Raw genomic sequence first — 25427 nt, forward strand, 5'->3', positions numbered from 1 at the left:
TTTGGCGGCTGGGCCTGCCTGCCGAGACAGAGGACTCAGTGTTTCCATTAGGCTGCTCAGTTGCCAATGCAGCCACCCAAAGACGTGAAGAATGGAAGCGAAAGAGCAAAGCTGGACCCTCCGCTGATCTCCTGCAATCAAGTGAGCCCAGCCTGGGAGAGATAGAGAAAGCTCCAAGGTGGCTGGTGGCTGCAGGGAACCAGGGGAGGAGAAATAAATAGTTCATGATGAATCCTACGGGCTTTGTCTTGTGTGGTGAAGGGTTTCAAATGGGTCTAGTTACTATCACATTCAACTTTACAATCACTGTGTCTGATTGAAGGGCAGGTCTAGGAAGGGCAGAGGTCACTCAAGGAGCTTCAAGTCTCAGATTCTGTCCCTACTGCCTGCTTTGACCAGCTGATCTCAACCCAACAGCTCCCTCAGGTGGTCGCAGTGGTGAGCTCTTTCCCTCTTTTTCTGGATTCACCGCCCGCATGGGGACAGGATACTTGTGGCCAAGGCAATGGAGAGGCATGGGGGTCACTTGCAGAGGCATGCAGAGAACTTGCAGAGTTGCCTGTTCATGCAGTTCCTATGGGGGAAGCACGGTAGGGTACCGTGCACTCCCGGGTACGATTTCCAATTTTGGTGGTGGCAGGGAGGATAATTTCACCCTGATTCCAGGGGCTACTTAGGCACGTGAAAACTCTACTGTTTTGACAGATAACTTAGCAATGAGCTGACAGGAACTCTTGCCAGACTGCTTTCCGGGGAAGACAGCTAAAAGAATGGATCCAGGAAATGGTTCTGTAGCTCTAAACTGTTTGGACACTTTCAGGGAACATTCCCGATGCAAGACTGAGATCCCCAAAGTTATCCTGGGTAACCCTGAGAGACTTATGGAAAACTAGCAGATACCACATCTCTGCTGTCACTTTGCACTGACAAACTCGGACTGTCCGAACCTGTTCATGTATTTTACCTGCTTTAACCTCTCAAGAACTTTCACATATAAAAGAAAGAAAATTAAATAAACGACATAGTTACACCGATATAGGGCTGTAGCGTAAACCCGACCTCAGAGTTGTCCCATTGAAATGGAATTATTCACAGCAGTAATTAAAGTTAAACATGAACGTAAGTGTTTCCCAGCCCAAGATTAAGGCCACAGGTTATGAGAGGTGCAGATGCAAGAAGAGAAGAGCTGTGCAAAAACTGAAATGCCACTTGGAACCTGGCCCAAACAATGCATCATGAAAAATAAACTCATCTTGTTATACAGTAACAGAGCTGGTTCAAAAGGGTTTTACACTGACAATGCAACCTTTGAACTAAAAATGCCACTTTGGATTACATTGATCATTTGAAAAAAGTTACCTCTTTAAAAAAAACATTTTGGATTTCTCTGCCCACTTGAGAGAGAATGTGGAGTTTTTCCCACCAAAATGAAACAAAAATTTGATCATTAAAAACATTTCCAAATAAGTTTGAAGAATATGGGGGGGAGAGTGGTTTCTTCTTCAACTTTCATGAACCTCTCCACCCTCGCTATGTCTGTCTGTATGTCCATGAATGATAAATGTCTGTATGTACATGAATGATAAATATGTCCGCTACTGAAACTTTTACAAACAACGGCTCTCATCAGGAGCACTGAGGTCACATTACGCAGAGAAACACCCAGGCCTGCAGGGTTCACATTCTCCAAGACATAAACCGCCCCAGGACGGGAATGTCACACACAACACAGTGTGACTGGCCCGGGTTGGTTAGGTGCATGTTTTGCTGTTGCTGGCAAATTGTGCTGTTTTAAGGTGGGGGGGGAGTTATATTTGAAATGAGTTCTTCATCCTCTCCCACTCTCATCTAGGGGTCCCGGAACAGGGGAGACCAGGGCCCACCACTTTTTACTGGCCATAAGTGTGAGTGACTGGATGATGGGGGAGAGAAGGGAGTGAGCGGGGGCAGTGTTTTGGGGGCAAGGGGCGGCATGAAGTGGGAGCTCAGGGAAAAAGGCGGTGTGAGGGGGGGCCTCAGGGAAAGGAGCGGTTTGAGGGGGCAGGACCTCGAGGAGAAGGGGTGGCACAGGGGCTGGGCCACAGTTTGGGTGCCAGCAGCCCCCCCACACACACTTTTAGGAAGCTTTTGCCCATCCTGCCCTCATCCCAAATTAATTTGTTGCAGTAAGAAAACTTTGAGCAACAAGGAGACTTAGAGACCCACAATATAACTGCCAAAATCCTCACCTGCCCCTCGAGCTGGGCAAACAGAATTTTTTGGTAGCTGGCAATTCCAAAAAAGAGTTGGAAAAAAACCGGTTTCAGGTTGAACAAAACTAACATTTTTCCAAATTTTTGATGAACCAAAAAGCTTTAAAAAAAAACAAAACAAAACAAAAAGACCCAGGAACATTTCAAGGGTTGTAACTTTTTGAATCTTTAAAATAAAATTGAAGGACATTTTTAAACAAAAAAATGTTTCAAACTGAAAAATCTAAATGGTTTGTTTGGAAAGCGTCTAAACAAAATGCTTCGACTTTTTAAGAACTGTGGGGAGGGTCTGGACGTGAACAATTCAGCAGACCGGATACGAATTCGCAAACAGGTCTCCTTCCCCATTATCCAGGACTGAGTTTCGATTCCTGTTTCTGGTTCCCTGGGCCTGGTCCCCGTCCCTGTCACACACTGCGGGGAGCTCAGATTCCTGGGAATCCTGCCGACTTCCAGGCTGCGGGGAGGGATGAGTCAGCAGCTTCCTGAAGACGAGTCGCGAGTAGGCAAACACTTTCCCTCTACCTTTCCAAAACCCACATCGGTACAGTAAGACTAGCACCCCCACCGCTGCCACCACTCCATGCACCAGGAGACGATTCCAGGACACTGGCTCTGAAACAAAAGAGAGAGAAAGGCCCCATGACTAAGGGACTTCGTTAAATCATCCCACTGCTGCCATGAGGATCCCAGAAGATGAAGACATTCCTGGGATACAGGAAGAGCTGAGTTGGGTCGTGTGCACATGGGCACCACTCAGAACAGCGGGAATGAGATCTCCAGGCTCATTATCCCCATCGGCCAACCTGACGGAGGGAGAAAGGTGAGCCCGGCAAAGCAGCCCCGTTACAGAGTCTGGGAACCGTGATTTTTAAGATGCTCCAGGATGGGGTCCCTCAGCTCTTAAGGTTAGAGGGAACGGTTAGGATCATCTCCTCCAGTGTCTTCTGAAGCCTGGGGAAAGGCTAGCCGTGGTGGGAAGGGTGGGGTTTGAAGATGTATCCATGAAAATGGGGGGTGGGGTCGCTAGCACATTGCTGACAGGTGAGGGGCACGATTGGTTTCTTTGCCTTGAGGAGGGGTCTCAGCTTTTAAAAGTTTTGGGAAGAATAATTTAGTCTGAGCCCTGGCATAACCCAGGCCAGAGAACGTCGCCTACTGATTCCTGCACCCACTCCAGTGATTTATGACACTGACTTGGCATTGAGAAGGATTTTATCATAGGCTTAAATCCAGTTGCAGAAGGGAAAGGGCATTAGAAGCTGAAAGACCCCAGAAATGGCTCTGGTTTTCTACTCAAAATAACCACCCGGGGCTGATTTTCCCCAGCCCAGCGCCTTGCAGTCATGCACCCACCACCTAGTGAATTTGGTGTGCAGGCAGGCTCCCAAATCCAGACAGTGGCACTTCACATCCACTTTGCCCTGGCATCAGGGACTGCCCTGAGCGCCCATCCTGCAAACACTTACGCACCTGAGCCCTCCCACTGCGATCCAAGGCTACTCCTATGGATGGAGTTAAACACGTGGCTAAAGCATTTGCAGAGGTTCCAGAGAGCTGAGGCTCCATGTAAAAGGAACATTACTTCAGTTATTCCAATCTTGGGTTTATGAGATGCTCCTGCTCGCCCCCTCCCTTCACAGCTGAGTCTCCCACCCAGTGGAATTCTCCAAGGAACTTCCCACTCTGAGACCCTAGACACTGTGTCCAGCGCTAGCTGTCCCTCTGGCCCAATCCCATGCTTCAGGACATAGTCTGAATGCCACGGAGGTCAGTAATGAATTCCCCACCTGCATTTACAGCATGGTAAAACTAGCCATGTATGTTACAGCGGTTCTTGCTTTTCCTGGAAGCATCAGATATTGTCCCCTGGGCTGGACCAGACAGGACAGCAGCCTGAAATGCCCTACGGCATTGGCTTGAACTCAGACTGACCCTGTGGAAAACAGGCTACAGCTCCCTTTAAAAAAAAATAAAAATAAAAAATTAATTCATAAGGAAGACTAGAGGTAAAATTCCCAAGTCCACTTAAGTCACTTTGGTGCTTTTGAAAATTGTGCCCTCTAAACTCAGCCCCGATCCCTGTAGCGGCCACTCCTGTAAGCTGTCAAGTTCTGGCCCATTCCTGTAAGTTTGCGTTTGTGGCGTTTTTAATACAAGCCGCATTACATGCCACAAAGAACCCTGGGTGGTAAATTTTGAAATACAACAAGAACAACAGGAAGAGGAAAAATATGCTCCACACATGCAAGTTGATCAAGTTCGTGTTGTCATAGGAAACTTAACTTGTGTGTCCGAACCGCACAACATTACTGCTGCACTCATATTGGTTTTGCATCTCATTATTTTTAAATAGCAAAGAGAAAAAAATAATGGGCTTAATAACGGTGCCATCTGGGCTTTGAGTTTTACCAACTCTTCACAGCAGAAGAAAGATTGGCGTTCTCCATTGCCTTATGCCTGGGTCTGAATTCTCAGCAGTGCCAAGTTTTCACTTGGCTCAGCAGAGAGGGATGAGAAAAGGGGGCTTGAAGTCACCCTTTTGTTCCCCCAAGATTTGGCTGGCTGGTGCCTGAAATAGCACCTGACATAAAACGTAGAGCACCGTTGAGGCTGCTCTAAGTTACACTGGCTGTCGTGGCAGCAGTTCTGAGCCAGCATTATGCACCACACTCTCTTTACTACCACACCAAGTCCCCAGACTAAAGATTGGGAGGAGGCAGGTGACATAGGGAGACACACCAGCTTTGTGCAACCGAAGAATTTCTAAGCTGCCCCTTATGGGCAGTTGGCATGAGGCCCAGGATCAAACTCCTTGTGCCGTGATGGGTGGGTGAGGGAAGAGTTCTGGGCCCCAATTCAGCCATACCCTGATCCTGGTGTGAGTCATTTACACTAGTGTCTGCAGTTCTTTTGGTATTTCATGCTCACTTTGCATCAGTGTAAAGGTGACACAAACAAAGTGCAAGGCAACAGAGAGTCCAGCCCCCGCCCTCCCCCCACACTGATCGCTTTAACTAGAAGTTTCAATTGCAACCAAAATTGTGGAGAGATTTAAAAAAAAAACAACCCAGAATCACAGGAGCTCTGGTAATCAAGTGATCCATCCCCTGTCACCCATTCCCAGCTTCTTGAAAATATAGACTAGGGAAACCATCCCTGCCCATGCTAGCTAATAGCAGTTGAGGGACCTGTCCTCCATGAAATTATCTAGTTCTTTTTTGAACCCTGTTATAGTCTTGGCCTTCACAACATCCTCTGGCAAGGAGTTCCACAGGTTGACTCTCCATTGTGTGAAGAAATACTTCCTTTTGTTTCTTTTAAACCCGCTGCCTCTTAATTTCATTGGGTGACCCCTGGTTCTTGTGTTATGAGAAAGAGTAAACAACACTTCCTGATTTACTTTCTCCACATCAGTCATGATTTTTTACACCTCTATCTTATCCCCCATTAGTCATCTCTTTTCCAAGGTGAAAAGTCCCAGTCTTATTAATCTCTCCTCACACAGAAGCTGCTCCACGTCCCTCATCATTTTTCTCACCCTTTTCTGTACTAATGGAGGCAGCGAGGCCTAGAGCGCTGGACTCGGAGTCCCGTTGCTGTGGGAAGTGTCTGTACTAAAGGGCTGCAGCAGCTATCTAGACAAATTGGAGGATTGGGCCAAAAGAAATCTGATGAGGTTCAATAAGGATAAGTGCAGGGTCCTGCACTTAGGACGGAAGAACCCAATGCACAGCTACAGACTAGGGACCGAATGGCTAGGCAGCAGTTCTGCGGAAAAGGACCTAGGGGTGACAGTGGACGAGAAGCTGGATATGAGTCAGCAGTGTGCCCTTGTTGCCAAGAAGGCCAATGGCATTTTGGGATGTATAAGTAGGGGCATAGCCAGCAGATCGAGGGACGTGATCGTTCCCCTCTATTCGACATTGGTGAGGCCTCATCTGGAGTACTGTGTCCAGTTTTGGGCCCCACACTTCAAGAAGGATATGGATAAATTGGAGAGAGTCCAGCGAAGGGCAACAAAAATGATTAGGGGACTGGAACACATGAGTTATGAGGAGAGGCTGAGGGAGCTGGGATTGTTTAGCCTGCAGAAGAGAAGAATGAGGGGGGATTTGATAGCTGCTTTCAACTACCTGAAAGGGGGTTCCAAAGAGGATGGCTCTAGACTGTTCTCAATGGTAGCAGATGACAGAACGAGGAGTAATGGTCTCAAGTTGCAGTGGGGGAGGTTTAGATTGGATATTAGGAAAAACTTTTTCACTAAGAGGGTGGTGAAACACTGGAATGCGTTACCTAGGGAGGTGGTAGAATCTCCTTCCTTAGAGGTTTTTAAGGTCAGGCTTGACAAAGCCCTGGCTGGGATGATTTAACTGGAAATTGGTCCTGCTTTGAGCAGGGGGTTGGACTAGATGACCTTCGGGGTCCCTTCCAACCCTGATATTCTATGATTCTATGATTCTATCGTGTTTTAAGTGCAGACAGAGCCTGAGCCGTAAAGCAGGTTCCTTCCCACCTCCTCCCTTTGCAGAAAACACCCCTCGGCTTCAACATCGACAGAATCCTCATGCAAAGCGATTTCTTCTCCAGGCCGTCTACAAGCCTCTCTCCTTGCAACTTGAAGAAAACTGAATGGTTGACAAACAGGGCCTCAGAGACCTGATCTGCTACATGCCCCGCCTACCCGTGACAGGCACCCATAACTAGCTTTCAAGCTCCTTCCCCTCTCTCTCTGCACGGGCACAGTGTGATCTGCTTGGCGTCTGAGTCTCACACCGGCTGAGCAGCAGGCAAACCTAGAATCAAAGTGGTTCATAACGTGGTCATTTGATCTCCCCCAAAGGGCTGGGGGTCGCCCTGCACTCTGCTGGAGAACTCTCAGCCATCTAAAAAAGAACAGGAGGACTTGTGGCACCTCAGAGACTAATAAATTTATCTGAGCATAAGCTTTCCTGAGCTACAGCTCACTTCATCGGATGCATTTAAAACCCTGCTGCAGTGATCTGAGCAGCCTTGGCTGTATGGAAAGCAGATCAACTTTAGCTGGTTGGGGGTTTTGTTAGGGGGAGGAGGGGATCTCAGAAATCCCTTGTCCAAATGGCCCTGTGCCCCCCCCCGAGGCACACAAACTGTCAAGGCTCCAAGTCAGCGGGTGGATTTCAGAGCAGGCAGGAGATCGGTGCTTTAGGCAGAGAGCTGGCGCTTTGCTAGAATAAAATCTCTTCAGCTGCCCTCCAGTAAGATCCCGTCCTTCAGCGCCTCGTCCCCAGTGCTTGCTTGGGACCCCAAGTGAGGGTCAGCCCCAGACCCCCCCCCCACACGGCGGGCTGAGACACACGGCGCTGCTGGGACGGCAGTTCAGAGGGGGCGTTAGGACACTTTGGCCCATCAGTTAAAAGACAAAGAAACGAAGTCTGCCCTGGGGACCAACGGAGACGTCTTCTCTCACTGCAGAGAAAAATCACTTCCCCTTCCACCCCAAAACGATCCGCGCTCGTGATTTGCTGCCCAGCAGCAGAGCTCTTGTCTCGGGAGGCAACTTCAGCTCCTGCAGGTTACCCGCCTATTTTGCCCCCCTTAACCCTCCTTCCATCTGGTCCGCGCACAGCCCCCTCCCCAATAGACCCCGCGCGACTCCCTCCCCCATCTGGTCAGCAGACAGCCCCCACCCCAATAGACCCCGCCCCATCCCCTCCCCAATACCCCCACCTGATCAGCGCACAGCGCCCTCCCCAATAGACCCCACCTGCCCCCGCTCCCATCTGGTCAGTGCACAGCCCACTCCCCAATAACCCCACCCGAACCTCCTCCCCCATCTGGTCAGCACACAGCCCCCTCCCCAATAGACCCTGCGTTCCCCAGTGTGATCGATGCACCCACCCAACTCTTCTCCCCCCCCAACCCGGCACCTCCCTGCTCGCCCTCTCCCCGATCCGTGCACAACACCAGCCCCTCCTCACCTGCTGGAGGAGACCCCCAGCCCCCAATCGCTCCGTGGGCAGCCGGCGCCTGGAGCCCGGCTCGCAGCTCGCCCAGGCCAATGTCCCCTGGAGCCAGAGCCCCCCCCCCCCCCCCCCCCCGCCCGGGGAGCGGGCTCAGAGTGACCCCGGTGGGCAGGCAGAGGGAGCAGCGAGGGGACGGGCTGCCCCGCTGGGAGCCGCCAGGCTCAGGGAGAGGGTCCCGCGGCTGCAGCCCCGCTCAGCTGGGCAGGTCAGCAACACGGAAGGGAAACGCACCCAGCTGTCTGCCCCCAGGGAGCTTCTTTTCCATGGGTACAGATGATGAAGATGTCAACAATATAGCGTAAGTAGAGTAGGGGCATTAGGGGACGAGAGCTGAGGAAGCGTTGTTCTAAGTCAGCCATAAAAATGTTGGCATACTGTGGGGCCATGCGGGTACCCATAGCAGTGCTGCTGATTTGAAGGTATACATTGTCCCAAATGTGAAAGAGTTATGGGTGAGGACAAAGTCACAAAGTTCAGCCAGCATGTTTGCCGTGATATTATTGGGGATACTGTTCCTGATGGCTTGTAGTCCATCTTTGTTTGGAATGTTGGTGTTGAGAGCTTCTACATCCATAGTGGCCAGGATGGTGTTTTCAGGAAGATCACCGATGGATTGTAGTTTCCTCAGGAAGTCAGTGGTGTCTGGAAGATAGCTGGGAGTGCTGGTAGCATAGGGCCTGAGGAGGGAGTCTACATAGCCAGACAATCTCGCTGTCAGGGTGCCAATGCTTGAGATGATGGGGCGCCCAGGATTTCCAGGTTTAAGGATCTTGGGTAGCAGATAGAATACCCCAGGTCGGGGTTCCAGGGGTGTGTCTGTGCTGATTTGTTCTTGTGCTTTTTCAGGGAGCTTCTTGAGCAAATGCTGTAGTTTCTTTTGGTAACCCTCAGTGGGATCAGAGGGTAATGGCTTGTAGAAAGTGGTGTTGGAGAGCTGCCAAGCAGCCTCTTGTTCATATTCCGACCTATTCATGATGACAACAGCACCTCCTTTGTCAGCCTTTTTGATTATGATGTCTGAGCTGTTTCTGAGGCTGTGGATGGCGTTGTGTTCTGCACGGCTGAGGTTATGGGGCAAGGGATGCTGCTTTTCCACTATTTCAGCCCATGCACGTCTGTAGAAGTCCAGTCTGTTGTTTCAACCTTCAGGAGGAGTTCACCTAGAATCCTTCTTTTTGTAGTGTTGGTAGCAAGGTCTCTGTGGGTTAGTATGTTGTTCAGAGGTGTTTTGGAAATATTCCTTGAGTGGGAGACGTTGAAAATAGGATTCTAGGTCACCACAGAATTGTATCATGTTCGTGGGGGTGGAGGGGCAGAAGGAGAGGCCCCGAGATAGGACAGATTCTTCTGCTGGGCTAAGACTATAGTTGGATAGATTAACAATATTGCTGGGTGGATTAAGGGAACCACTGTTGTGGCCCCTTGTGGCATGTAGTAGTTTAGAGAGTTTAGTGTCCTTTTTCTTTTGTAGAGAAGCAAAGTGTGTGTTGTAAATGGCTTGTCTAGTTTTTGTAAAGTCCAGCCATGAGGAAGTTTGTGTGGAAGGTTGGTTTTTTATGAGAGTATCCAGCTTTGAGAGCTCATTCTTAATCTTTCCCTGTTTGCTGTAGAGGATGTTGATCAGGTGGTTCCGCAGTTTCTTTGAGAGCGTGTGGCACAGGCTGTCAGCATAGTCTGTGTGGTATGTAGATTGTAATGGAGTTTTTACCTTCAGTCCTTTTGGTATGATGTCCATCTGTTTGCATTTGGAAAGGAAGATGATGTCTGTCTGTATCTGTATGAGTTTTTTCATGAAGTTGATAGATTTCCACTCCATACGGCTAAATTCAGTGCCTTGCACCATGACAGGTTTCAGAGTAGCAGCCGTGTTAGTCTGTATTTGCAAAAAGAAAAGGAGTACTTGTGCACCTTGTTTGATGCAATAGAGAAGGGGGAGCCGGGTTAAATGGAGGCGGGGCTGAGGGCAGGGGGCATGTGCATCGGCCGCTGTTGTGAGGAAATCGGGCACTGGCGTTTCAGCTGTGGCTGAGGTCGTGCTGTGGCTGTGAACTCACCCGGCGGGATGCGGCTGCAAGCCGGCCTGGCTGGTGCGCGGGACCTCACCTCCTTCCCCACGGCTGCGCCGCTGGGCGCTATTCCTGTGGGTGAGACACTCCCGGTCCCAGGGGTCCCTGAAAGAGCCACCCAGGGCTTGGGAGGGAGGGTGGGTGCTGCTGGCTGCTCCGCGGTGGCTCGCTCTCTGCGCGGCGGGGTTTGCGGGCTGGTTACAGTCACAGCCGGGCTGGGGCGAGGGGGCACAGTGGGCCCGAATGGGGCGGTGGCCGGGAGGGGAAGGGCTCGGGGCTGGGGACTGAATGGGGGTCGGGGCTCCAAATAGGGAGAGTGGGGCTGGAATGGGGGCGGAGCTCGGGCGGGTGTCTAGGAACCGCATGGGGGTGGGGCTCCAAATGGGGGGCTCGGGCGGTGGCTGGGGACCGCATGGGGAGGGCAGCGCTGTGGCAGGGTCAGTTCTTGGCCGAAGGGAGGTGGATTCTGGGCCAAAAGGGGGCGATTCGGAGGGCGGGCCCCGGGCCAAAGGACGGGGGGGGGTTCGAGAGCCCCCCCGGGAAGGGAAAGGAAGGGTCGGGCAGAGGAGCGCAGGACACTGGTTCAAGTCCCGCCCTGCCAGGAGGGGGCTGGGCCAGGGACAGGGCTGTTTCGAGCCCCAGCCCCGTCCCCTTATGATATCCCTACTCACACTTACTTCAAGGAGGATTGTGTGTGTGAGGAGGGTCTTCTCCCCCACCCCCCAGCTGGGTGCCTGTCACTGGTGGGCGGGGCCTGTAGGAGATCAGGTCTCTGCGGCCCTGGGGGCGGAGGGGCCGATAGGAGTTAAGGGGTTTTAATCATCATGGCACCACCTCTGGCATACTGCATACTGGGCAGGCAACGAGAAACCACAAATGGCCTCCCCCACCCCTGACCTGTCCTGCTTGGTCTGTCTCGGGTTCAGATCGGCTGGAGAGTCTGGAGCAGGGACGGGGAGCCAGGGCCAGGACCTCTGCCTCGGCTTTGCTGCTGCCAAATCGGACCCACTCAGACCGAGAGGAGCTGACCCCAGCCCAGCACCTGCAGCAGCGTCTGTGGCCTGAGTGTCTCTGAGAGGGACAATGGGGCCAGCAGCTGGGTTGCTGAGAGCGAAGAGCCGCTGTAGGAGTTGTGTGTTAATGGCAATGGACACCTGGAGCCTGGAGGGAACCCAGGTAATGGGGCATCTCTGCCTGGGGGCAGGCTGGAGAGAGACACTGAGACTGCCTGGAGTGCTGGAAGGGGGCGTGGCCCTCCCACTTTTTGTCATTGGCCCCGCCCCTCCCCCTCCTCTTCCCCCTGAGGTCCCCCCACCCCACCTCTGGCTGGCAGCTGCAGTGCAGACAGTTGCAGGGAGCTGTGGATGACCCTCCACTTGCCTGGGGTGGGGGGCCGAGAGCAGCCCTGGTCCGTATCCCTCCCCGCAGGCTCCCTGCCCAGAGCAGGGGGAGTGTCTGTACTTCCCCACAGCTGCTGCTCTTACCATGGCCCTGCTGCTGCTCTGAGGCCCTGCTACCCAGCCAGAGCAGGATCTTGGTAACAGCCCCAGGGTAGCTCTAGGGAGCCATGGACCCTCCATCTGCCCTTGGTGGGGGGGTCTGCCTGACCCTCTGGGCTCCCCTCCCAGAGTGTCTGACGGAAGGAGAAATCGACAGAACGGTGCATGTTCCAGGGCAGCTCCAGCCCCGGTGCTGTCAGTGAGACGTGTCCTCCCAGCCCTGCCTGACGGGTCTGTCTGTTTCAGACCCTCCTTGTAACTGCCAGAAAAGTCCAACCCCTAGAGTTGTGGTTGCACTGACAGTTGTATCTTCTCCTTTGATCGCTGCCATCATTGCTCTGGCAGGTGAGTTCCCGGCTTCTGCCCCGCTCCCTTCCCCTCCATCTACGATCTCCGTGCATCCCATTCCCCCGTGACCTACCACGGTCCCTCTCTCCTCCCGGCCTGTCCGGCTTCTGCCCCTTGGACAGACGATTCCTGGTGGATGTTCCTCCCCGACCCTCCTCCTGCTCCCTCCCAGACTCCTGCACCTGGGCACTCTCTGTGTCGGGACGATTTGACTGACATTAGCCCCCCCAGCCCATCTCTGAGCACTTTGGACCCAAGTCGCCTTTGCCATGCGCCATGAAACAGTCCCTGACCGGGGTGTCCAATGGGACAGGGTGCAGCGCATCCCTGAGCCCTTTGCCTTCCCTGTGTTGCTCTGAGGTTACCAGCTTGGCCTTCCTGGATCTTCAGGTCACGCCTGTGGCCGGGCGGCAGGTGCTGCCGTGTTATTGAAATGAGCCGTAGAAGTCAGTCGAGACCCCTCCACCAGCGCAGTGTGGAAACCCCCCAATCGCTGAGCTTGGCCATGAAGGGTCCCTTAGCACCATTCACTCCCCGGGGCTGCACAGACAGCGTGTGCTTGTGCAGAGGGCGTCTGTTTGCGATGAACATGAACCCTGCTGTATCCCCCCGTCGTCTGGCGCAGGGCGTGCTGGAGACTGTCGGGGATGGGATTTCTCTACTGCCCTGGGATCTGATCACTGGGCCCCAGGAGGGTTTAGCAGCTGGCAGAGGGGATTGAATCCAGGTCTGTCTGCATTAGGAATCCTCTGTGCCGATGTCATGACATCCGTGCAGTTGAATTGGTGCAAACCGCTAAAGCAGACGCACTGCACTGGTGCACAAAGGAGCTTGCCTTGGTGCAGTTTGCTGCAGGAAGTTACCAGAGCGAGCCGCACTGCTCCAGCGCATCTCCAGGAGGTGCTTGCCCGGATGTCACTGCAACACTGTGATTATACTGGTGCAGATTGCTCTGATATAGATGGGCCCTGAATCCCAGCTCCCTGCTGTAATGGCAGGCTGTTGAAATGGGCAGCATTGGCTCTCACTGTGTAAGGTGGGAATCTGTGAGCTTAGGGTTGGTTACACACCTGCAGGTGCAGGGAGCTCTGCAGAACATGTGGCATCTGAGCTGTAGATGGATGGTGGAGACAGCCTGTGCCATCAACTGGTAGTCACTGACTTCTCTGCTCAGTTCAGTAGGGCAGGGGTGTGGGCTACCGTGCACTGGACAGTTAAATCTACAGGGTCAGACATGCCTTGTGCGTGAGTGAACACATGCTCATTTTCTGATCACCGCTGCCACGTTTCCTAAGTCTTCCCGACTTAGAGTGCCTGTTCCTTTTAAATAGTACCATGCCGGCAGAGCTGAGCTACATCGGTGTGGTTTTCTTTGAAGTCGCAAAGTGTATTCTTTCGCTAAGAACGTAAGAACGGCCTTACTGGGTCAGAGCAAAGGTCCATCCAGCCCAGTATCCTGTCTGCCGACAGCGGCCAATGCCAGGCGCCCCAGAGGGAGTGAACCTAACAGGCAATGATCAAGTGATCTCTCTCCCGCCATCCATCTCCACCCTCTGACAAACAGAGGCTAGGCACACCATTCCTTACCCATTCTGGCTAATAGCCATTAATGGACTTAACTTCCATGAATTTATCCAGTTCTCTTTTAAACCCTAGCCTTCACAACCTCGCCTTCACAACCTCCCCAGGCAAGGAGTTCCAGAGGTTGACTGTGCGCTGTGTGAAGAAGAACTTCCTTTTATTTGTTTTAAACCTGGTGCCCATTAATTTCATTTGGTGGCCCCTAGTTCTTGTGTTATGGGAACAAGTAAATAGCTTTTCCTTAGTCACTTTCTCCGCACCACTCATGATTTTATAGACCTCTAACCACTGTGTTTACATCTCATGTTATTGTAGCTCTGTAAGTGGCTATGGGCCATCTCACTGCGTGGTGTTTGGGTAGGTTGCGATTGTTCATGGGGCTGGGGGGGGAGAGGTGAAAGAGTTATAAATGTGACTGGGTATCAGAAAGTATTTCAAATAATCTAGTGCCAGAAAATGACCTTGAATGTGACAGCAGGTGGCTCCTCTGGGACCTTCTGCTAAGAAAAGCAAAACAGAGAAAGAAAAATGAACACTTCAGCACCAGGGGGAAAGGCAGTTTACTGTGTTTCTGAAGCCATCTGATTCCATTTCTGAGCAAGTTGCAGTGTGAGAGAGAAATTCATCAAATTGAAATGTATGTCGTGCAACATCCATACTGCACTTGTGCAAGGGAAGTTGAACAAAATTATCACGGTGAGTTTCAGAGGCGCAAGCTGTTAAATGATGCAAAAACCAAGCTGAAAAGACAACAGTAACGGCTCAGATTTTGTTGTTACTGTTATCATTATTATTACTGGGCTAGGTTGATTGGGTTTTTTTGTCTGTGAAAGAAATTTTGGACATATTGGCAGATACCTTCTTTCATTATTATTTGGACTTCTATTATGTAAAGGATTTTTAAATTTAGTTCAGAATTGTTGTAATGCAGTCCACCTTTGACCAAAAAAGCAAAAGAACAACAAAAAAGACAAGACTGCGCAAAGCACTGGTTTGTTCTGTGTTTAGGTCCAGTAAAGATAAGACACAACTGTACCTTATATTTATTATTGAGTCTGCAAAAAATCCCTACGTAAATATGCACATGTAATTTATTGGTTTGTTTTTCCTACAGTTAGTTAAGTATTGTCAGAGCCGCATGCTGCGGCTGCCAAAAATTTGTGAGAACCCCGGCTCTAGAAAGTGTGAGGATTTTGTTTTCTATGTAACCATTACTTTCCAGTATTTATTCACTCTCGCTTGCATCTCTGTTCTTTGATAATAAACTCATTCCTGTTTTCTGTATATCTAAGTGCTGTGTTCTCAATAGAGTGGTTGGCCTGAATTGAATCTTACAAGCTGCTGTGGACCGCGCCTCTGGGGTTAGAGTCACAGTTCTGCATGTGCTCCGTGGAACGGGCTGAACACTCCAGAGGGACGCTCAGAGGCTTTGGGGGTGTCTATCGCTAACCTGTACACAGAGAGCGAGGCCTGCAGGGGGCTGGAAGGTCGGGCTTGCGCTGCCAGGAGTGGTGAATTAGCCTCTTAAGTCCCCTTGTGAATCCAGCCCTGCCGTTCATTGGGACAAGTCCTCAGCTCCCTGAAGCTGTCCCGTTACCCAGGTCGCACGGTGCAGGTTTCCTCTCACCCATCAGACTTCGTTTTTAAAGGAAAGCTGAGATGCAGGAGATCAAGGTGGCGCTTCCAATGAACAAGTACCAGGTCACCCTCCCCATGGGATTCAGCCTCGTATGGTCCTTGCTCCAGACCCCCAACTCTGTGGGTCTCAAGGAGGGGTACACGTATCCCTGGGGTACACAGAGCTCTTCCGAGGAGTAGGTCAACTCATCTAGATATTGGCCTAGTTTTACAACGGGCTACATAAAAAGCACTAGCGAAGTCAGTGCAAACTAAAATTTCAGACAGACACTGACTTGTTTACACTGTTCTATATGCAATACACTGACATGTAAGTACAATACTTATTTCCAATGGATTTATTTTATAATTGAATGGTAAAAATGAGAGTCAGCCATTTTTCAGCAATAGTGGCTGTGGCAACATTTGTATTTTCATGTCGGATTTTCAAAGCAAGTCATTTTTAAGCCACGTAAAACTTGGGGTACGCAAGAGAAATCAGACTCCTGAAAGGGGTGCAGTGGTCTGGAAAGGTTGAGAGCCACTGCCCTAACTCATCTCACAGCCTGGGACGTCTTCTCGACTGACGCTCCGCAGGAAAGCTAGAGATGAAAGACAACACCAGAGCCCAGCTTCCCAGTACAGGGAGGGGGAGGAAAAACTCACCCCGGCCTTTCCTTGTTACAGGGACCCACAGTGACACGGACTCTCTCTCACTCTGCAGCTTCTCAGGCTCTGCAGATGGGAACAGCTACGGGTGGATAAAAGGCAGCCAGGTTCTGTCTGAGACGTGTGCCGCGGAGCTCAAATGGATCTACCAGAAAGAAGCGGCCATGATATAAACAGCGCAACTGAGGATCCACATTTGTGTATCTGTAATGTGAATTACCTCCCTGTGAAGACTCCTGGGTAGGGCCCTACCAAATTCACCCATCCAGTTTGGTAAATTTCACGATCATGAGATTTTTAAAAGTCTTTTAAATTTCACAGTTTTAGCTATTTCAATCTGAAATGTCACCCTGTTGTAACTGTGTGGATCCCATCCCAGAAGAGAGTCATGGGGGGTCTCAAGGCTATTGGGGGAGGGGTGTCACGGTATTGCGACCCTGACTTCGGCACTGCTCCTGGCAGTGGTGCTACCTTCAGAGCTGGGCTCCCGGCCGGCGGCCACGGAGCTTTCTGCTGCTGGGGGAGGTTCCTGGAGGTGGCTCTGATCTGGCCCTGGGAGCAGCCCATGCAGGGGACGAGGTCCTGTTCCTCCCCAGCCCAGCCCGAACTTGCAGCTAGTTCCTGGCACACGATAGGAGCCCCTGCCCGGGACGCTCCCAGCCCTGCCCCTCCCCCGTTCCAGGGTCCAGCCCTGCCACTAGGATAGTCCACTAGGATGCTGGCAGGGGGGTAAGCCTTGGGCAACAGGGTCAAAAGTGGCAGAGAAATAAGCCACTGGGCGTTTCTTTTCTCCGTGCATCTGAGTGAGAACTCCAAGTGCACACCTAGATTGTACGTGGCAGAAAAGGGTAAAAGGCTTAGAATAGTCAGGCAGCCCTAAGGCAGGGGCAGAAGCCAAACCCTGTTTGAGGGAAACAAAGACTATCCTAGCTCTGTATCTAGTTAATGTTCACCTGAATTTCCCCCAAATCGAGCATTTGATTCTTGACAATGTTTCATACAGAGAAACTCCAGGCAGGGAGTGAGAGTCCTATGATGAGCACATTTCCAATGCCCACCCTGGTAGCTTACTAGCTCTCTCCATTGCTTTCTATGCCATTGTGTAATGTCCTACAAGGCTTCCTCAGGGCTTCAAGGTTTCCTTCTTGAAACTTGAAACTTGATCAGGTAACAGGCCCCTGATCTGATTACCCAAAACCCCCAACCAGAACCTACCTACCTGCCTACTTACTTATTTTTTTAATGAATTAACCCTGAAATTCTCACCATGCTGTATCTTTGGTCTGGGTTTGTTGCTAGAAGGAGCTTCTCAGTAATATGAAGATGGAATAAAAACATACCAGATTGATGACAAAGTTCAAACATGTTGGCCTTGTCTTGACACAGAATGTAATATGGGGTGATTATTTCTTCCCTGCATGGGGGGCAATGTTTAAATGTTTATGGCAATGCCATAAAATTATGAAAAAAGGTACCAAGTGGTAATATTGCACAAAATTACCCCCTCCACACAAAAAATTAATAGTAAATTATAAAAATACTGTAAAGGCACATCTGTCTCCAACATGTTTCTTAACCACAAAATACAGGTTGTGTGTCAATGCTCATAAAAATTAAAAAAACTTACACATATAAAAAAATTGGGATCCCTTTAGTTTCCAGGAAACGCAAACCCATAAAAAAAGGTTAACACTTTCATAAACATGCACAAAATGTAGGTATCAACAAAATCACATTATTTAAAAAAATGCCCAACATGTAAAAATTGAGCTCCCTATGGAAGACTCCAGCAGAAACCATCCCCCTACTAATAATCAAGCCATAAAAGACCCATTCAATCCCTAACACTCTTAAGAAAGTATAACTATATTTGTAACTTGTGCAGAGGTCTGTATAAAGTTTCTGTATGCTTGGGTAATTATAACTTTAATAAAACGTATAAAATAAAATAAACCTTGCATTGGTAAATGTATGTGTGGTCACTACCTTTGGTCTTTGTGTTCCTAAAAACTCTAAATCTAAAGCAAGTAGCAAAGGTAACTTTCACTGTGTTAAGCTTAAAACTGTAGCTGCCAGAGCCGAACCCACGGTGGTGTAATACCACATTGCAAAATTCACTTTAAATAAAATTAAAGGCTACCCCCTGATAGCTGCAGCCCTCAATACCAGCTCCAGCACCACCTTCAGCACCATCCCCACTGCCTGCAGACCGACTTCCATGCTACCATGTCCAGCAGCCACTGGAAAACTCTGGGGTTGGATGGGCTCTGAGCAATGCATGGAGTGAAATGGGCAGATGTACCATGTGCATTCCACCCCCATAAAACAGCATTCAATAAGATCAACATTTTGACTAGGGGGAAGGAGAACTGGAGGTGCCCTTCTGACTTCCAGTTCCACTATTAGTGAGCCCATGGAGCTTGGACTTTAGCTATTGGTCCCCTTTTGCACAGGAAGAAAAGGAGGACTTGTGGCACCTTAGAGACTAACCAATTTACTTGAGCATAAGCTTTCGTGAGCTACAGCTCACTTCATCAGATGCTCATGCTCCAATAAATTGGTTAGTCTCTAAGGTGCCACAAGTCCTCCTTTTCTTTTTGCAAATACAGACTAACATGGCTGCTACTCTGAAACCTGTCCTTTTGCACAGGGTTGCACTTTATTTCACACTGCACACTTCTGAAGAATTATTTGTGGACAGGAAGTTATGGTGCCTGCAATGGTCTTTGGGTTATTTCAGCATTTTGTTTTGTTAATGAATTGGCTGGCTTGGACAATACATTGGCATATGAGTGTCAGGAAATAAAGGAAGAGTCAGGAAGTTGTATCCAAAGATTTTAAATAAAATATCAGATTCTTTTAAAAGCAACAGCAAATAACCAAGAGCAAATCAGCACATAGGAAATAGACACAATGCCAATGTACAGCATTACAGTCCCTCATCACATCTCCACATCACCCAGTGCTGCAAGGATGTAGGTGTGTAAGCCATCCCTTGTTTCCCTTGTTCACCTGGACCCAACCTCTGTGATGACAGCAGGAGCGATGGAAGCTCCATAAAAGTGTGGGGAGCCACCGGCACCTAAACTCTGGCCCTGCCCTCCCCCACTACCCCTTTTCCCAATGCCCTGCTCCCACATCACCCCTTCCTCCTGAGCCCCCACCCTCACACCACCTCTGCCCCGTAAGGCCCTACCCCTGCTCACTCCTCTCTGCCCCCGCATCGCTTGCTCTTACGGCTTGTTAAAAGTTGGAGGGCATAGTCCCCCATTTTTAAAAGTGATGGGGCCATGGACCCCTGACTCCCCATTCCAGCACCCCTGGATGACAGGTGCACATTCTGGATGTCTGTATGGGACTGCAACCAGCAGTGTCTTTCTCCTTGCAGATGCTAGGCAGAGCACAGCAGACCACAGCCATATGGATGGCACTGGCTATGTTGGTGTCCAAATGGTCTGTAGGTGGCACCATATTGCCTTCAGCCTGCCAAATGTGCACTCCATGTCCCTAGAAATCCTAGTGCCAAACACGAAACTACAGCATTCATGTCAACACACGTGTATGGAGTACGGATCATGTGCAGCTCGGCAGTGTGGACTTTTACAAGTGGACTTGACTAATGTGTGCACATGCCTGCAAGGCAGGATGGAGCACACGCTGCAGTGTAGACACACCCTTAGCTACTAACCTGACCAGTGGCTAGAGTTCTCTTGGATTGCAGAGGCTAGTGACAGACAGGCTGCACAATCTTAGGACCAAGGAAATTGGCTTGTCTTCCTCCATCTCTGCTCTCAATGGCTCTTAAATCCAGGGACACCACCCCTCTCCCAGGTTTATAGAAACTGTGCATTACAGGCTCTGCAGAAACATTGGAGACCTCCAGCATCTTAGGATGAGGATGTGTGAGGCTAGACTGGCTGATGACAAGTGTCCCAGAGGGGTATTTCTTCCTGTGTCTCAGGGACACAGTCTGAGCTGTGATTGCAAATCCCAGACCCAGAGCCAAGGGTGGATTTTCTCCCCAGCAAAGGAAGCCGGTGGGAAAGTGAATATCAGTACCCCTTTATCAGCATCAAAAAATGCCACCTTCCCCACTTCATTGTCCAGAGAAACCCGGATCCTCTTGGGCACCTGCTTCAGGGCCAATGGGGAGCGAGGAGAAGTGACAGCGAGGTACTGATTCCCCCAATGGCCCACAGCCCAGATCCCCTCCTCAGTGCTAAATATGATCTCTCCTTTCCTCCTCACAGACTCTCTAGCGATCCCCACAGCCCAGTATCCCCCATGTCCCACCTCCACCTCCCAGTAATGTCTCCCTGAGTTGAACCCCTCGTAGCCCAGCACACAACGTTCATATTCAAATCTCTTAGGATTGTCGAGGCAATCCAGCCGTGTGAATAGCCGTTTAACACTTTTGCAATCCACAGACAGGAGAAGATGGGGATGAACTGTGTCTGGATCCAAGTCACATTCTCTGGGAAAGAAAAAATCAGAGCATTAAGGGCAGAGCTCAGCCCTGCGGGAGAGTTTGATCATGTCAGTGACAGAATCTGCCCCAGATGGAGTGTGACTTAGGGAATCGCCTTCCTCCAGAATTTACCAGGTTGGAATGGGGAGCAGCTCTGAGATCTCAGCACAGTGCAGGGGAGAGTCACTCCCCTGACAGAGATGTGTCAGTAACAGAGTGAAGGGATCAGCTGGGCCAGGCCTCAGAATCAGGGTCTATCCCCTCCTGGCCCCACCTCTCCCCATGGAGGGGACTAGTATCCCTGGGGGGACACAGCAGATTATATGAAGTCAAGAATATTGACACAGCTTCCCCCCCCCCCCCCAAAGTGCTTTATTTCCAGCATGAGTCCTTTTGTTTCCCAGCTGCTTCCTCCTTTCAATGTGATATGGGCCTCCTCACTCTCCTCCCCTCTCCAAATGCTGGATCTCTGACATGCTCCTTCCTCAGACAGCAACAGGCCACATGGGGCAAGGACTTGACATGCCTCAGATTTCACTGCTCAGCAGCAGGTCCCGTTTCTCCCAAGGGCGGCTGCTCTGGGGAACTGCACTCACCCTCCTGTTAATTGCTATCATCTTCAAAACTGCTCATCATCCCACCCTTCCCTTCCCTTCCCTTCCCTTCCCTTCCCTTCCTCTCCTTCCCACCACCACCTTCACTCCCCCACCCATCTCTCCTCCACTGCTCGCTCTGGCTCATGTGCAGGAAGCAGGATCTTCCTCCCCTACATTTTATTTCCTCACTTACCCCAGCCCCTCTAGCTGTAATTCTAGTCAACACTTTTCCCATCTCCATCATCATGGTATCTAAACACCAGACACAGAATTCAGTTGCTCCTTGTCTGCAGAGCATAGCTCTGTCCCTCTCCCAGGCAGTGAGGGCTGAAGAAGAGTGAGGAGGAGACATGAGCAGGAGCAGGAAGGCAATTGATGGGAAGACAGGGCAGGCCTTGGCCCTGGGGTAGCAGCTGGGCAGGGTCATGTTCCATTGTACAATGACTGGGAGGTGCTCTCAGAAAGCCCTTCAGGGGGCAGGGCACATGCAGACAGAGGAGTGGGAGGAGCTGTGTATGATCTGGATGCATTGTGCTGTGGCAGGACATAGGCATAAAACCTGCCTCACATCCTGATGCGCACCAACATACAGGATGCTTGTGAGGTCTGCCCTGAACTACTCACTGCTGCAATCAAGGAGAAGGTGCAACATTTTCTTATGAAAGGTGATGGACATTGATACAGTATGATCTTCAATTACCTTTTTCCAGAGGGGCAGCAAGCTTTCTCCAGCCTGAAACCAACCACATAATCAGAGATGAGAATTCCCCAGAACAAATTCTCTAGGATTCAATAGGGTACAGAATGGTACACTGAGGGAAAAATAGATTTATAATGTCTATCAGATGTTTATGATAAAATAAAGAATCAGAAACACACCTAGATTGTGTAAGTGCTTCTCTCACAGAGGCTACACCTTTAACACACTCTTTTGTATTATGTCAGGTTCCATTAACTATGCAACTGTCAAAAAACTTACGATCTGATTTTTCAACGGACACATTAGAATTAGGATGCAAAATACCTGGTCAGAAAAGCCTGAACCTGGTCCCACCGAGGTCAGTGAAAAATCTCCCATCTATTTCAGAGGGAGCAGAATAGAACATATATGTGCAGCAATCGTGAAAAGATGGCTGCACGTGCTTAACTTTACAGATCGGAGTCACTCCACTGAGTCCCATGAGTTCTACTCAGATACAGCAAGTCAAATCTGAAAGCTAATCCTAATTTTTGAATTAAAAGTGTTTTTCTTGACAAATTGCCTTTTTCAGAAACAAACATTTTTCTTCAAAACATTGCCAATTTAATTTCAATTTTATGACAAAGATCCATTTTCCACTTCTTTTCTGCACTATTTCTCAGTACTGTCAGGATCAAAGTTAAATCTGACAGCTCCTTTCTTTTCAAATCCCTTATCTTATTTTGTTTATTCTGTGTGACATTGATCAGCCTTACCTCTATTCCACATTTTTTAAAATCGAAATTGAAAAAAGAAAAACAACCTCCCCCAAGAAATAAATAATCAGAAAAACAACCCTGCCCCCCCAAAATCAATCAACCTAACAAAAAAACTAAATAAACGTCAACACCACAATGACAACAAAACTCTCTGATCAGTATACAACTGCGTGCAAAAAATAGAAAGAAGCAAAAGAAGACTTACCAAGCTCTGCAGTAAGTTTCCCTAAAAATGTAGAGAAATAAATATTCATTATTATATCCAGTTTTATCATCCAGAGCTTCTATCCCCCTGGATACACAGTTGAAAGGCTGTATTCTCTATGTATGAAATTCACACTATCGCTAAAGAGGGCAGTGTCTGAGTTATGGGAGTGTTGGGCAGAGAGATGTTACAATTGACAATACTTAGCTGTGATGATTCAAAAAGGGCTTGGTTTTAAACCTGAAAGTTGCTAGGAACTTTTTCCTCCCTGGAATAGATGCATTTATTTACTTCCCTGGCATGGGGTGTTTCTGTAGGGCCCAGCACTATAGAGCTCAGGTGCACTGCACTTTGTTAGCAAAAAGAGATTTCAGTAAAGATACCACAGGCAGGACACAGAGCACCTCTGAAGCCTCGCAATGGCCAGTGTACTCACTTTGATCTCAGCTGCAGCTCCTGCACATCCCCTATCTGGAATCTACAAAATCCTGGCCTGGTGGCTTCACTCCCATTTCTCTGCCGACCTGATACTTGTCATGTGACAATGGTAAAGCTCAACAGAGTCATTTTCTATATCACTGACCAGATCATGTTGTTATAATAAGGAAACAGAGCTATCCCTAAAACTCCTCAGTCTCTATCTTCATTTCTCCCTGTACTTCACTGTCCAGCCCCAGCTTCTGGCTTCCTGCATAGATTTATAGTACATATAGCCACACACACACACACCTCTTTCTCAGCAGTTGTTGACGTTATTTTGGCAGGTGTTAATAGGATTTTGATCCAAAGAGGATCACAGACTTTGTTAAACCCAAGCATCTGCCTTCAGGTTCAGTAGAAAGAATCATTATGGCCTTTTGTGTTGTGATCCAGCTAGAAATAATGAAAACTACTGCCCAGTGCACTGGGCACAAAGCCAACCCAGGTAGATTAACAGGGCTATCACTGATAGTGAACTCAGGGGCTAAAAGACCGTGTGTGTGTGTGTGTGTGTGTGTGTGCGCGCGCACGTGCGTGCATGTGTGTTTGTTGGAGGTAGAAAACCAAAAGAAACCTGGCAAAGGAGTTATGGGTGTGAACGGAAGCAGATAGGGCTCCTTGGGCACAGAGCTCACTACAGTGGAAGATTGGGGATTTTCTGAGCAAGGAAACTGTCTGCTGTTGTTGGTTTCTACTGTGTTCTAGGATAAAAGACTTTCCTCTACATATTCTGTAAATAACAAGATGACACCAAGAATAGACCTAACTTGTATCTATCAGAAACAACTCTGCACAAAGGGGAAAAACTGATACCAAGCTGGCATGAAGCCCTTCCCCGCTGTGCAGGAGGGCACAGAGTCCCCCTTGTCTCCCACTTAATGTCACCTCCCGCAGGAGGGGAATTTCACCCTCAGTGAAGATACATCTTAAATCATGTTCTCTATGTTCTCATCTCCTACCTATTGAATTATCATCAATACATTATTGTGATATTTCATGTGAGTTTCAAGTTGGTGTTCCTTTATTACCAATAATCACAACAACAAAAATGAACAGCAAACAACTTCATAGAACAGTTTCTATTAGGAGAAAACATTTGAAAAGCAAGTTGTTTAAGAATATTTACAGTTAATGTAGATTGAAAGAAATGTTTTCATTATATGAATCCTTAGCACCTCGATAAACATTAAATTTTTGTTTTACTAATCATGTGACTACATTGGAGTTCAATATCAAAGAGTGAGTATTTCCAAGTTGTGAAAGTTCTGAATTCCCAGCAGAATTAGAGCCCAGTCCTGCTTCCTGGCATATCCTACATATCCAGCAACTTTGTTGGGAGCTTTAGGGGTGCAAGGAGTGTAATTTCAGGCCCTAATATTATCAACTGTATTGTTCTAGGACTTGTGCATTTAGTGCTTGATCCTTCACTCCCTGAAGTCAATGACAAAGCTCTTATTGAGGATAGTGGTGTTTCTGGTTCTAAAATCTCTCCCATAATAAATAATAAATAATAAATAATAATAATAATGAGGAGACAAATTTGTGGAAAATTTTACTTGTTGGAGGAAAGATAATGACACCAATGTCGGTATCACATTTCCCAAACAAATAAATAAATAAAATAAACAGCGATAAATAAAAATTATTACTAGAAAATATGAATGGCCATACTGGGTCAGACCAAAGGTCCATCTAGCCCAGTATCCTGTCTTCCGACAGTGGCCAATGCCAGGTGCCCCCAAGGGAATGAACAAAACAGGTAATCATCAAGTGATCATCCCATAGCCCATTCCCATCTTCTGGCAAACAGAGGCTAGGGACACCATCCCTGCCCATCCTGGCTAATAGCCATTGATGGACCTATCATCCATGAACTTATCTAGTTCTTTTTTGAACCTTGTTATAGGCTTGGCCTTCACAACATCCTCTGGCAAAGAATTCCACAGGTTGACTCTGCGTTGTGTGAAGAAATACTTCCTTTTGTTTCTTTTAAACCTGCTGCCTATTAATTTCATTTTATGACCCCCTAGTTCTTGTGTTATGAGAAGGAGTAAATAACACTTCCTTATTTATTTTCTCCACACCAGTGATGATTTTATAGACCTCAATCATACCTCCCCTCAGTTGTTTCTTTTCCAAGCTGAAAAGTCCCAGTTTTATTAATGTCTCCTCATACGGAAGCT

At 49.0% G+C, this 25427-nt stretch overlaps 1 protein-coding gene and 1 long non-coding RNA gene across 10 annotated transcripts in view; both read right to left on the reverse strand.

The window, feature by feature from the left end:
• LOC140898275 (uncharacterized) overlaps positions 1–25427 on the reverse strand; it is a 2445793-nt gene that overhangs the window by 2380876 nt on the left and 39490 nt on the right. The window lies entirely within an intron of this gene.
• Positions 15705–18542, reverse strand: LOC140898301 (uncharacterized). Its single transcript, XR_012154951.2, has 2 exons — positions 17304–18542; positions 15705–16182 (listed from the first exon to the last, which is right to left on the reverse strand). It is a non-coding gene; the product is annotated as an uncharacterized LOC140898301 (long non-coding RNA).

Source organism: Lepidochelys kempii, chromosome 14, assembly GCF_965140285.1.
Source record: "Lepidochelys kempii isolate rLepKem1 chromosome 14, rLepKem1.hap1, whole genome shotgun sequence".
In the NCBI taxonomy this organism is placed as follows: Eukaryota; Metazoa; Chordata; order Testudines; family Cheloniidae; genus Lepidochelys; species Lepidochelys kempii.